Source organism: Leucopleurus acutus, assembly GCF_964270905.1.
Source record: "Leucopleurus acutus genome assembly, chromosome: 20".
NCBI lineage: Eukaryota > Metazoa > Chordata > Mammalia > Artiodactyla > Delphinidae > Leucopleurus > Leucopleurus acutus.
Genome location: NC_139162.1, coordinates 4,249,209 through 4,263,468, shown reverse-complemented (window position 1 = coordinate 4,263,468; position 14,260 = coordinate 4,249,209). Strand labels below are relative to the sequence as shown.

General features: G+C 54.4%; 1 protein-coding gene across 1 annotated transcript in view; it reads left to right on the top strand.

Moving 5' to 3' along the window:
• The first annotated feature begins 610 nt into the window (after positions 1-610).
• The window catches only part of CRISPLD2 (cysteine rich secretory protein LCCL domain containing 2), a 64,471-nt gene continuing 50,821 nt past the window's right edge, over positions 611-14,260 (top strand). Inside the window, exon 1 of the mRNA XM_082863574.1 lies at positions 611-701. The gene's annotated coding sequence lies outside the window, so the exon portion shown is untranslated. The remainder of the gene's footprint in view (positions 702-14,260) is intronic.

Genomic DNA, 14,260 nt, shown 5'->3' with positions numbered 1-14,260 from the left:
TGGCAAGAGTGAGCGCGTAGAGGATGGAAATAAATTAGCAAGTGTATATTCTGCACCATAGTTGGTGGAGCCCCCGCCCTTCCTGATTTCATTTGCTGCAATCCACAGGAGATAGCTTCCCTTTTCCCATTTTCCACTTGAGCCGCAGAGAAGTGGAATTTGGTAAATTTGCACACCCCTGGTGGAAAGTGCCTGGCATCGCGCTGGGTGCATAGTTAAGCTGTCAATGGAAACGATACTTTTATGGTCATGACGAGAAACTGAGCGCGTCCTCCTCTTGTCAAGCGGAGTTCTTTGGGCGCGGGTGGTCCCGCGCTCCCTGCGACGCCCCCCACCCGACCCCGGGCGCCCGCGCCTCCGGGTGTCCTCCGGGCTCCCGGGGTGGTGCGAGGCCGGGAGGGGCGGGGCCGGTGGGGTGGGGGAGGACCTGGCGGGGCGAGGCCGGGAGTACAAGGGCGGGGCCGCGACGGCGCGGCGCGATGAGCGCCGCCGACCGCCGCGGGGCGTGGCCCCGGGGCTCCGGGCAGCCTACAAGAGGCGGCGCGCAGGGTCCTCGGACCCACTGCATCTCTCGGCGGCACCGGTGTCCCGTATCCCGCGACCTGCCCGCTGTGGCCGCTGTGCCTGTGCTGCTGCTGACGCTGCCGCCACTCCACTCAGAAGACGCCGGCGAGGAGGTGGCTGGAGCCCTGCGGAGGGAGGTAAGTGTGACTTAAATTGTTCTCTCTGCACCGTACGATCCGCTCCCGCAATCTCCGAGAAGCTGAAATAGCCAGAGCAGATGCCGTCTCTTATGGCTTACTGTGTGCAGGCTCTTAGCTGAGCGCGCCACTTGTATCTCACAACCGTGCTCGGCAGCATGCCCGTCCACAGATGGAGAAACTGAGGCTCAGCGAGGGCAAGTTGCCTGAGACCTCACATGCTGCAAGCTAGGGAGCCAGGACTCAAAGGCCGTCTGACCGCACAATGGTGCTCCCTGAGGCTGTGTACTCCTCCCTCACCTGTGCAGTTCGCTAGCATCTGTTGCGTTCCTGTGTACACAGTGGGCGTCAATAAATAGAAAGCTGGTGGTGTGTATGTGGCAGGACTTCGAATGTGTCCTGCCCACGTGTGGAGGGCCGGGGTGATCCTAAGGGCGTGTGTGTCCTGCTTGGCAAGTTTACAGGGCCACGCCCCTTTATGATTTTGTTTGGAACAAACCTTCCAGGTAGTCTTCCTGAGGGTCAGAGAGGTGAAGTGTCCAGGCAGGGCGGAGGCTGGGACCCAGTTCTGTCTGCCTCCAAAGCTCCATGTGGCTGTGGATGCGTCCAGGCGTGGGGCATATCAGAGTTCCTACAGGTCTGGGAAGAGTTCCTGGGTCTCTTCAACCAGAGTGGATATCTGCATAAACTTCTTGTGGGGGGACGGCTGGGAGCTGAGGGCTCAGCTCTGGGGTCTAGGAGATCTGCAGCCCCAGGTGGAAGAGCCAGGGCGAGCCCCTCGTGCAGTGCAGACCTAGAACCTCCCTTGAAAGGGCTGGGCTGGTGGACAAGCCAGGAAGGGCTTAGCTGACGTCTGCTCATCGCAGTCCGATTTGAACTGGGTGTCTTTTAGCCAGAGGTGAGTTACTCCTCTGGTCAAGAGAAGCAGCTGGGAGTCTGACAGGCGCCCAGCTCAACTTCCAACCAAGAGCGGGCTTGTGAGTTTCTACCTTGAACCTTTGGTCTCCTTGCCCGGGCAGAATAGGGTGAGCCTGCCTTCCCCAGTGGGGTCAGGACACCAAGGGTCTGGAGCCTGACAGATGAGAGACCATGTGAAGGTCAAGGTGAAGGCCGTGCCCCCTTCTCCAGATAGACCCAGAGGGGAGCTCTCAGGGCTCTCTGTCTTGTGCACCTGATTTTCGCTTTCTGCCCCTGACCTGGCTGTTTGCACGTGGGGGAAGGAGCAGAAGGTATGGGAGCTGTGTTGCTGGTGTGCTGGCTCTGAGGGCCGTTGCCGTCGTCTTTACCTGCAACACACCTGGGCACGAGGCCTCTAGGTTTTCATTACAGATGAGGCAACCGAGGCTCAAAGAGGTGACGTGCTTGCCCAAGGTCCCCTGGCTTGCGTGTGATGCTGTCACCCTAGGTCTCTCTGTCCACTTACCCTACACGCTTAGCGGCTGGGTCCTGCCTCCTTTAAAGCACTTCTCTGCCCAACTGCTGATTCTGCGTCTGAACCTGACCTTCAACAAGGAACCGTTGCGTTTGAGAGGGGCTCCGCGTGAAACAGCAGCAGAGTTGAGCCCCAGCCTCGTCGCTGGTGACGCAGCCAGGGAGGAGAATGAAGAGAGTGATTTTGATTTTTACAGCCTCTTAAAAAATAGGAGTACGAATAGTAATGCTAGCATCTGTAATCCTCCCAGCAGCTGACATCTATCTGGCGCACACCGTGGCCCAGACGCGCCTGGGGTTTTACACGGATGACCTATCCTGCTGGCTTTTTTATGCGCTGGACTGTCCTGCTTTTTACAAGGAGGCAGTCGAGGCTCAGAGTGATTAAGGTATGTACCCCACGTGACACGGCCAGAGCGAGGGAGAGCTGCCATCCTGGCTGGACCCCACCCGAGCTTCTGGAAGAAGATGCCCGTCCGGTGGCCGGCCACAGGACTGTCAGCGCGGAGTACGCTGCTGCGCAAGGCTTCTGCCATGTGGGTTCTGAATCCCTGGCCCCGGTTAAGGGGGGGCCTGGAGAGGGGCTTGGGATCCACTCCGCTGACAGCTACCTGTATCAACGTGCAGAGGGCCCCGCTGGGGAGCCCAGAGCAATGCCAGCTGCTCCCACAGTCCTGCGTCTGGAAAGGAGAGCTGGCTTGATGGGGAGGGGCTGGAGCTCAGCCGAGGAGCATGAGCTTCTGAAAAGCCCCCAAACTGCGTCCCTCCCTCAGAGACCTCACGTTGGATATCTGGGGTTTGTGGTAGGTTGTATTTGAAAAGTGGCTTTTCAAGGCAGGACCCCCAAATGCCGACCTCTTTGGCCTTGTGGGAGCTGGAACATTTCTTGTCTCTGTCACCAGAGTAATTTACTGCGAATGGGAGGTGCCTCTGTGTCTGCTTGCTCCCGACCTAGGAAGCTTTTTCCCCCCCTTTTTTGCAGACTCACTGGTTTTTGATCAGTCCCAGATGTGCAAATCCAGCATCACTCAAAGGGGCTCATGGCTTGTCAAGAAAGGAAAATATAACACAGGCGTCATTTCATTTCATCTTCAGTCCATTGAGCTGAATAGCTTCTCAGACCTTCACGGGATAGGGCATCTGGAGCCCCTCATAAAGTCCCAAAGGGAGCACACTCTGTTCTGGAACAGGGAGGGTCAGGCACATCTGGGTCGTGGTTGGTAGGGCCAGCCATGCTCTTTTTTTCTTTCTTTCTTTTTTTCCTTGAAAAAAAAGGTTTTATTGTGGTAAAGTACTCGTCAACATAAATTTTACATTTTAAAGTGCACAGTTGGGTGGCATCTAGTACGTTAACAGTGTTCTGCAACCGTCACCACTGGCTAATTCCAGAACGTTTTCATCACCCCAAAAGGAGACCCCATAACCGTCATTAGCAATCACTCCCCGTCTGTCCTCCCCGGCCCCTGGCAACTCCTCATCTGCTTTCTGTCTCTCTGGATTTGCTTATACTGGACATTTCATATAAATGGAATCCTACAGCATGTGGCTTTTTGTGTCTGGCTTCTCTCACTGAGCACAACGTTGCCAAGGTTCATTCATGATGTAGCCTGTGTCAGTGCTGCATCCCTTTTTATGGCTGAATGCTATTCCAGTGTATGGATAGATCATCTTTCATTTATCCCTTCTTCCACTGATGGAAGTTTGGGCCATATCCACCTTTTGGCTGTTGGGCATAATGCTGCTGTTAACATCTGTGTACACAGTCTTGTTTGTACACCTGTTTTCAGTTGTTTGGGGTCTACCCCTAGGAGCAGAATAGCTGGGTCACATGGTATTCAGGAACACGTGTCCCATTTTCTTGACTTCCCTCTTGAAGAAACATCAACTGAGATCATCTCATTCAGGAATGAGAATCTGGCGTCTGGGTGTTTGGGGGGAGGTGTCCACAGTTCCCCTGCCTCTGCACCAGGAGAGCACCTGACGGAGATTCCTGTCGGAGATGTTGCCCTGGGGGAGCTCAGCTTTCTACCCCAGGCTGTGCAGTTGTGGGTACTCACCGACAGACACCCCCTCTTCAAGGCTGTGGGGATAGACAGTTTCTCACGCTACAGCCCGAGGGAGATATATCTTCTCTGATTGTCTCAAATGCTGTGTCAGCTTAGACAAAAACCACAGATTGAGGGGAAAAAGGAAAGTCCTAATGAGGATTATGCAACTTTTGGACCATCATTTTTTAAAAATATAAATTATGAAATCCCACATTTTCAGTCCAAGTTTCTGGATCGCATCCCACGGTGAGTACAGAATGGTGAAATCCCAGAAGGGAAAAGAATCCAGCTTCCATTTTGTTTGCAGTCAGGTGTCCCAGAATGGACCCCGCCCTGAGGTTCTTTTGTGCTGAAAAACTCCTGGATCTCTCTAGAACTGGGAACTGGCATTCAGCCGGCAACTGCTGAGGCTGACTTGCTAAGATCCTAGAAGTCCTTTTAGAGCAAGGAGGCAGTATTCTCTGGCAAGGAAAGGTGACGTTGTGCGGGGGAGATGTTGGGGGGTACACCAAGGGGAGGGACCAGGTATGTGCAAAGGCCTGGAGGAGGGGAGGGTCCTGGCACCCTGAGAATGACAAGCTCAGGGTGTCTGGGGTCTAAGGGTCAGGCTCAGGGCGGAGGAGCCTGCCCTGCGGTGGGGTCAGCTGTACTGAGCTTGGATTTCCTGCTCTGGGCTGCGGGGCACAGGAGAGTCACAGGGTGGCCTTTGTACTTGAGAACAGATCACTGTGGGATGAGCAGTATCCCCCAAAGTGTGGGGAGCCCATCCTGCTGGTCCCCGAGGTGACTGAGCGTGTCTAGTGACCCAGCAGCAAAGGCCTCCCACCCAGGCGCTGTTCTCTCCTCTGTGTCACAGCGAGGCGACCGTCTCAGGGGGTGCCTTCTGCCCCGAATGCCTCCCCACCCTGACCTCGCTACAGCAGAGAGCGCCCTCTACAGTGACGCCCCTGGCCCCAGCTCTCTTCTGCTTTCCTCGTGCTCCGTTTTCCTCTAGCCTCAGGTTCTCTGCACCTGCCGATGAGAGAAGTTTCCCTTTTTAAAGTAAATTTCTTTGAAGCCCCAAAGCAAGCCAACTTCAATAAAATACGAAGTGTGAACTAGAACAGGGAGATGGTAGGAAGGTGGGCAAAGCTTGGGGAAGGGGGTGTGCCAAGGGCTGGAGTTCGGGAAACACTGGACTGAGGTGCGGCGTGAGAAGATTTGAGAGGCTGTTACCACCTAGAGCAGCGGTTCTCAAAGTGGGGTCCCCAGACCAGCAGCGGCTCCCAGGAGCTCGTCCGAATGCCGATTCTCAGGCCCTGCCCCAGGCCTCCTAAAGCTATGGGGGGGGGGGCGGCAATCTGCGTTTTCACGGGGCTTCCAGCACTTTCTGGTGCGGGCTCCAGGGTGGGACCCGTTGCCCTGGAAAGCTGAGAAGACTTGCCCTGGGCCCCGGCCCCAGAATGGGGTGGGCGGGGCTGGCTGATGGGGGCAGAAGGTTCTGTTTACAGGACCTGGTGTGACCAGAAACAGGTCACGTGGCGAGAATGGAGCCAGTGGCTTGGGAGCTAGAATGACCTCTTCTGTCCAGAGCCGAGGCCCCTGAGAACAAGCTCTTGACGTGTGCCTAGGACTTTATTCTGGAAGAGCGCTCGGCGTTGGCACCCGCTGCTCTGGGGCCCGAGCAAGTGTCCTGAGGATTCCCGCCTTTTCCTTCCGCCTGTATTTAGAGCCCCGCGTGCCCCGGAGCTTGTGAAGTCCGTCTGTTTGTAACCCCTAAGCGGCCCCTGTGAAAGAATGGGTTGTTTCCCTCCCAGCATTTAAAATACATCTGTGTGTATGCACGTGTGCGCTGCACCTCTCCATCCCGCCCCCAAACCGGCTCCCAACACAGCCAGTCTGTTCTCATGGGGGAAGCACGGGCTGCTGTAAAAACACTGTTTATTCCCGGGAACCTTCAAGGCCGGGCTTCCCGGGGACTGAGATATTTTCGGCTTTGGCATTGCTGGACAAAGTGCCCTTCAGACGGGGGATGAACTGGGCCCTGTCTGGGAGAGTCGGTGTCTGGCCCAAGTGGGAGGCTCTGGCAGCACGGAGCTTTATCTGGGCTCCAGCACCTTCAAGTTCACTTTGAAGGGCTGTAGGAGACCCGGCCCCGGACTTGTCTCACTGCGGAACCTCCTTGGGGGAGCCCTGGAGGATTTTCTCTTGCATAATCTGTTCTCCAGCTTCTCTGGAGCCGTTCTTCCAACAGAAGCCAGAACTTCTTTAAATTTCTCTTAAACTTTTTATTAAAGTTCAACATGCTAGAGAAGAATGCACATGCATTCGTGCGTCGGGTGATGAATTTTCTCCAAGTGCGCGTACCCGTGCTGTGGCCCCAGAGCTACAGAGCCTGACCGTCCCCCAGGAACCCTCCCATAGCCCCACCTCCCAGAGTAACCACTTCCGGACTTCTGACGGTATAGGTTGGTTTTGCCTGGTTTTGAACTTTACGTAAATGAACCATGCATGTTTCATCACTGGAGTCTGGCTTTGGTTCAGTGTTATGTCTGTGAGCTTCGTCTGCAATGCTACATCTGCCAGGCTCTCAAAGCATAAATCAGACCCTGTCACCATCGGCTTCATCTGCCCTGCACCCGACACGCACACATGCACACACACGCACACACACACACACACACACACACACGCACCCCTCTTTGCAATTAGTTTTTAAATTTTTTATTGTTTTTATTTTATGGCCATGCCACATGGCACGCGGGATCTTAGTTCCCCAGCCAGGGATCAAACCTGCACCCCCTGCAGTAGAAGCGCAGAGTCTTAACCACTGGACCACCAGGGAAGTTCCCCCTCTGTGCATTTAGAATAAAATCTTTGTCATGGCCCCCAAGGCCCCTGGCTGCTTGGCCCTGCTCGCCTCTGTGACCCCATTTCTCCCTGGCCACACTGGCTTTGCACCCTTCCTTGCTGAAGCCAAGATGGTGACCATCTCAGAGTCTTTGTGCTTGTGGTTCCTGCTGCCTGGAGTTCACCCCAGCCAGAGTGGTCCCTGCCCCTCCCTCTGCCCAGCCTCACCATCCCGTGTCCCAGGGCTGCCTTTCTCCAGCCTCTGTATCGTCTATTTGCTGCGATGTTCCCTCCCTCCCCGCCCCCCGATTCCTGGGGACAGAGGCTTGTTCACTGGCCTATCCCAGGGACTCCGTGGCCATGTGAGGGTTGCCCTGGGGATGTTCATCTGTGAAGCAGCGTGGAGATTCCATAGCCTGCTGCTATAGAATTCTTGAGCTTGGTTCAAGGCTGTGACTCATCCTTGCAGGTACCACCCAATACCAGTGAATCATGCATTTCAGGTGGGAGGCTGGTCCAGGTGCTGTCAGCCTCGTAGCCTGGAGCAGAGATGATCTGGGATGCCCGAATCCACCCAGGAGGAGGAAGGGAAGGAACAGTCATTAAGCACCGGTAGATCCTGGGACTCTGCTGCTGGGCTCTTTAGAACCACCATCTCTATACTCTGCAAATCCCCCCCCCCCCAGCCCTGGGAGAAATTCAGGGCTTCGTTTTGCCCATGAGGAACTGGAGACTCCACGAGGTTGAGGGACCCTCTGGGCAGCACCCAGCTCAATGATGTGGAGTCAGGATTCGAACTGGGGTTGACCCCATGTCCACGCTTATCGACGCTGCCTCCTGGGGGTCCTTGATTTCTTGTCCCTTGGAGGTGGAGGTTTCCTGCCATTTATCTAAAGCTTTGCTGGGAGCATTGTTTCCAAGGAAGCATCCACACATCTGCAAGAAGGGAGAAAGGGGCCCCAGGAGTTATGTACTGGGTATTTTAAGAACATATTAATTTATTATCCGTTCACTTTAAAGTGGCTTCTCATATATTATCTTGGCTTGCACTGAACAAACCTGGTTTTTAGTTCTTTTTTTTTTTTTTTTTTCACACAGAGTAGATTAAGTAAATGATTGTTGAGGGAGTGTTCTCTTTTTGTTCAGAATTGTCTATATTCTCAGCATAGTATTTAAAAAACTGAATGGGTTTTGTATATTGTATTTGTTCAAGTAAGCATCCCGAGATATTGCCCTGTGTGTCCCATAAGGATGTATCTCTGGCTGAGGGGACAGGAGGAAAGAGTGCCTGCAGCGGGGCGGGGTGGGGGGGGGCATTTTTGTTAAGCCTAGTGTCTATCTTTGTGGGGTTGAGAGCAGAGCAGTTGGCAAGGGAAGGGAAGGCCTGTTTCCTCCATTGTCGTGCCCTAATTATGTTGAGAAAGGTTTAAGGAAAACTGGCTCCAGTGGAGGAGGGAGATCCCCACCCCTGGGGTGTCTGATACTTACCCAGTCCTGGGATCTGCCTGAGACAGGCTGGGGTGTCCCGCCCCCCTCCGCCCAGCCACCACTTCATTCCTGGAATTTCTGGGTGGTTTGTGGGTCTGACTCTGCTCTGCCCTTGGCCTCGCTCACGTTTTGCGTTCTCCCTTGTGCTTCTGAAGAAGAGAGGAGCCTGGGGCACCCCGGGCTTGGGGGTTAGCCTCGAGGTCTCTCGCTGAGTCCGGCTGACGTCGGGGCACAGGTCAGAACGGCCCTGACGTTTTGGAGAGCAGGATGGGTAGGCGGTCAGAGTGTGGCAGGCTCTGTATGACCGTGAGCAAGCTGTTGTCTGTGTTGAGCCTCAGTTTTCTCATCTGTAAAATAGGGATCATAATTGCAGTGACCCCATCAGTCTGTGCAGAGGATGAAATACGAGATTCTGGGAGTAGAGGACCCAGAACAACGTCTGCCGCTTCGCCCTCACTCATCAAGTGTTGGCTGGGTTATTGGGGATAAGTGTTTGCTGGGCAGTTAATACGCGCTGAGGATTCAAGTTGAATAAGACCCAGTTGGCCAGTGCTGTGCTGGAACTGGCCGACTGGGTCATGCTGGCTTGTCCCGGCTTGTGAGAGCCCGTGGTTAAGTATTCAGAAAAGTTGTGGTTAAGTTTCTGAAAAGTTCAACCCAACCATCATTTTGTTTTTTTTTAATTGAAGTATTGTTGATGTCCAATGTCGTGTAAGTTTCAGGTGTACAGCACAGTGATTCAGTTATATACACACATATATGTATATATGCCCGTATTTCTAGATACTTTTTTTTCCCTTATAGGTTATTACAAAATGTTGAGTATAACTCCCCGTGAACACCACCAACATTAAATAAACTTATAGTGAAATAAGTCTTATTTAAAACAAAGGTAATAAATACTCAAAACTTCGCGCATCCTAATTTTTTTACCTCGCTTTACTATTCTCTCTGCCCTTGGGGTGGTTGATGTCTATTCTGTGCATGTGATGGAAAAACGACATCATTCTGTGTTATCGTGAGGCTCTTTCCAGAAACTCCATGCGCAGTGACCCCACATTGGTGGCTTCAAGTTGCCGTGGTGGGAATATTTACACCAAGAGAATTGGCAGACACTACAGATCAGGGTGGGTATTTTGGGGGTTTTTCGAGCATCAGCTGTTAAACATTTACCAGCACAGCAGTGGTTCCAGCCACCTAGAAGCGCCCAGTCTTAGCGGGCAAGGCAGCAAGCGTGAGCAGACAGGAGGCAGGCTGCTGAGGCCTCGACACCCACGGCCGGTGAACTCAGCCGAGCTGAGCCCTGGAAGGGGACCCAGCACTGCAACCGCATTGGCCTGTGAACCGGCTGACTGTCACCACTGTGAATCCAGGTCCCGGCCAGTTGGTCACATTCACGCTGCAGACCCGGTCTGTGGCGTCTCGGAACCCACTTCCCCAGAAAGCTGGGAAAACGTGTCCAAGGCCCCAGGCATGCAGTGAGCCGAAGCATGTTTCAAGTTTAGGGGTGGGCTCCCCCGCCCCCGACAAGCATTAAGACATTTATTGGAGTTTTAAAAATTAGATTTTTGTCTCAAAGCAGAGGTGGGGCTTTTTTTCTTTTTTTTTTTTTTTTTTTTTTTTGCGGTTCACGGGCCCTCTCACTGTTGTGGCCTCTCCCGTTGCGGAGCACAGGCTCCGGACGCGCAGGCTCAGCGGCCATGGCTCACGCGCCCAGCTGCTCCGCGGCATGTAGGATCTTCCCGGACCGGGGCACGAACCCGTGTCCCCTGCATCGGCAGGCGGACTCTCAACCACTGCGCCACCAGGGAAGCCCAGAGGTGGGGCTTTGAAATAATGTGGTGAAGAGAGAACAGCCTTTTCACTGTGTTCCCCATTGTTAATCCCAGCCTTCCCCACATCCCTCCACACCATGATCTGTGGAGCACTTAGCATCACCATCACTATCGTCATAGCCAGTACTATTAGCCATAGACCTCGTAGCGAACCCTGTAATACTGTAACACTCGTGTTCCTCATCTCCATCGTTCCTCGTACCACGGCTCGTCCCTTGACCCCGGCCTGCCCCCTCCGCTGCAGGCTGATCCGTCCCCGCTCAGCAGGGAGGCTCAGCCGAAGGGTCGTCACTTTCTGGAAGCCTCCTGGAGCTGAATCACACGTGCAGACCTGTCAGTCCTGTTCACCCACAGAGGCGCCAGCGGTGTTCAATAAATATTTACGTAGTGAATGTGCGGATCTCCTCGTCCCAACGAGGTCAGAAGCTGGCGGTTCAGCGGTGAACAAGGCGGACAGGTCTGGGGCCGTGATGAAGCAGCGACCCTGCAGTTGTGTCTTAACCCACGAGCAGGACTTCATTCATCAGCGGGACCCGGGCGGGGGAGGGGCAGGCTGGGGTCATGAGATGAGCCGCGAGAACAGCATGTGCAGAAGCAGAGAGCTTGGCACGGTCTCGGGGCTGACGGCTGGCAGGCTCCGTCCTACGAGTCATCTTTCTGGCAGGCTTTCTTAAACATAGGCGAAGGCAGCCCAGGCGGGATGACATCGAACTCCAACCATGTTCTCTTTCTTTCTCTCGTTCCTGAGAGTTGAATTTGGCGGCAGCGTCCCCCAGGAGCTAGCCCTCGAGGAGACCCCTGGCTAGATGGGGGACATGCGGGGCTGTGGATGCCCTAAATGTCCCCAGAGCCTTAGCCGGGATAGAGGGGTGATGGCAGAGCTGACGTTGCAGCACCCACGTGCTCAGAGTTCCCCACGCTTCCAGAAAGCTGGATTTCAAGCCTTGGTTTCACTTCAAACCAGACCCGCAACCTCACAGATACCACATAACGTCTCCCGGGCTCAGTTTTTGTTTTCCAGAAAATGGGGTAGAAAACAGCCAGGGTCCAAGTGCATCTGAAAGCTGAGGCCGTGCTGCAGGAATCTGACCCCAGGTTGGGTCTGGACGTTGACCGTGGGGCGTGAAAGCTTTCTTGGTCCCCTCCCCGCCCCCTGGTATGTGCTTATGGGACCCTGGCGCCGTTATCTTGTTTGTGGTCTTCCGGGCTGGGTTTTGCAACTGGGGCCAAGGAGACGATGTCTCCCAGACGGCGTTTCTGTGAATTGTACGGCCGTCCACGCGGGTGTTTCGGGCTTTTGGCAGGAGGCCAGGGACAGAGAGTGGAGAAGGGCTTCTCCAGAAATGAAGCTTGCCTTTGGCAACCCTAGGAGAAAGCGGGGACAAAAGTGCAGAGCTGGGGAGTGTGGGCCTCCGTCTCCAGGAACAGAAGGGAGCTCGGGTTGACCCCCTGAAGTGTGAGCCCCTCGGGAACGTTAGGACGGCTGGAGGGTGCCCGGCAGAGAGGGTCCGTCGGTGCGGGCGTCATATTTTAGTCAAAGGTACGTCAGCAGATAGAGACTGGGTGGGTGCCAAGCCCCATGACGGGGAGTATCTTGGTGAAATGTAACCATGATGTAAAGGTTTCATTCCCCTGGGGGCGACAAACGGATGCCTTCTCGACAGAGTCACTACCTGGGGTGGGGCACGGTGCCTGTCTCCACTGAGCCCCACTGTCCGCGCAGGAAGCAGAGAAGGGAAGGGAGGGTCGCAGTGAGTGCTGGGTTGTTTGTGGGCGGCCCTCCCCTGTGTGGGTAGTGACGGGAAATCCCCAAGGAAGCCCACCCCTTGGGAAGGCACTGTGGCATTGAGGAAGGGGCTTGGAGGTCAGACAGAGCTGCATTCCAGCCCCAGGTTTTCTGCTTGCAGTTGTGTGACCCTGGGCAGGTTCCTGACACTCCAGGGGCCTCAGTCTCCTCACCTGTAAAATGGGAGCAATAGAGCCCAAACCTCTGACTCATCGGGAGGGTGAAGTGAGAAGTGCAGCAACGGGCTTGCGGTAGGTCTCCCTCCATGTAAGCCCCGCTGGCCTCCCTGGTGGGGGCCTGTACGTGTCATTGGAAAGCCCCTGGTGGTGGTGGGCAGTGTGTATGTCTCATTGGGAAAACTTTTTTTTTTTAATTTATTTTATTGAAGTATAGTTGGTTTATCATGTTGTGTTAATTTCTGCTGTACGGCAAAGTGACTCGGTTATACAAATATATATTCTTTTTCATATTCTTTTCCATTATGGTTTATCCCAGGATATATATATATATTTTTGTGGTACGTGGGCCTCTCACTGCTGTGGCCTCTCCCGTTGCGGAGCACAGGCTCCGGACGCGCAGGCTCAGCGGCCATGGCTCACGGGCCCAGCCGCTCCGCGGCATGTGGGATCTTCCCGGACCGGGGCACGAACCCGTGTCCCCTGCATCGGCAGGCGGACTCTCAACCACTGTGCCACCAGGGAAGCCCTATCCCAGGATATTGAATGTAGTTCCCTGTGCTATACAGTAGGACCTCGTTGTTTATCCATTCTTTATAGAATAGTTTGCATCTGCTAACCCCAGACTCCCACTCCACCCCACCCGCCATCCCCTCTACCCCTTGGCAACCACTAGTCTATTCTCTATGTCTGTGAGTCTGTTTCTTTTAAATTGTAGATGGAAAGGGGGCTGAAGTGCTTTTTCCCTAGGCTCTTATCGAGCTGTTTCGGCAGTGGAAGCTGAATGCCAAGGGGCTGAAGGCCAAGGCGGGCTGGCGTGGCCCCGGCCAAGTCGCCTCGGCTGATGGGCTTGTGCTGTGACACAGCGCCGATTGCCACTGCCCAGGTTCCAGCCACGATCCCACCCTTGGCCTCCCCATCTGCCTCTCTGCTCCTCCCTTACCCTCTTCCATACAGCTGCCAGTGGGATACTTAGAACACAGTTCTCCTCGCTTACTATCTGATGCTTGTATTAGTTTGCTAGGGCTGCCAGGATAAAGTACCACAGACTGAGTGGTTTAAACAACACAAATTCATTTTCTCACGCTTCTGGAGTCTGGAAGTCCAAGATCAAGGTGTCGGCGGGGCTGGTTTCTTTTAGGCCTTGCTCCTTGGCGTGTAGACGGCGGTCTCCTTGCTGTATCTCACACTCTCGTCCCTCCGTGTGTGTCTGTGTCCTAAACCCTTCTTCTTATAAGGACACCAGTCATACTGGAGCAGGGCTCACCCAGATGACCTCATTTTAACTTAACCACCTCTTTAAAGACCCTCTCTCCAAATACAGTCACAGTCTGAGGTGCTGGGGGTTAGGACTTCGACACAGGAATTTGCAGGCCACACAGCTCAGTCCAAGATTCTGTTTTTTTTTTCCCTGCGTGCCAGCCCAGTGCTGTGTTCTGGAATGTAGATGTGAGATGCCAGCCCTGTTACTGTTACAGTTCTGCTTAAATCTTCAGTGTTCTCCTATGGCCCAAACTTAGTGGAAGCCATCCAGGTACAGGCGTTGCCCCCTCCCCAGCGTGGACCCCACCAACCCTCCCTGAGCTGCAGCCAGGCCAGACCGTTTTCAGACCCAGTAGTGCCGCCCAGCACCATGTCCCGCATGGCCCAACCCAAGACAAGTTGGTGTGGTCCAGGCTAGCGACTGTCTCAAGGTGGAGAAGCCACTTGGAGAAACACCTCTTTTCACTTGTGTTTCTCCCCGTGGGAAGGTTTGACTAAACCCCATGGTTGGGAATTCCCTGGTGGCCCAGTGGTTAGGGCTCTGTGCTTTGAGTGCCGAAGGCCCAGGTTCAATCGCTGGTTGGGGAACTCAGATCCCGCAAACCACGCGGTGTGGCCATAAACAAACAAACAAACAAACCCCATGGTTCTCCCAACTCTGAAGCTCCAGCTGAGGCTTTATCAGTTGTCTCTGGACCCTTGG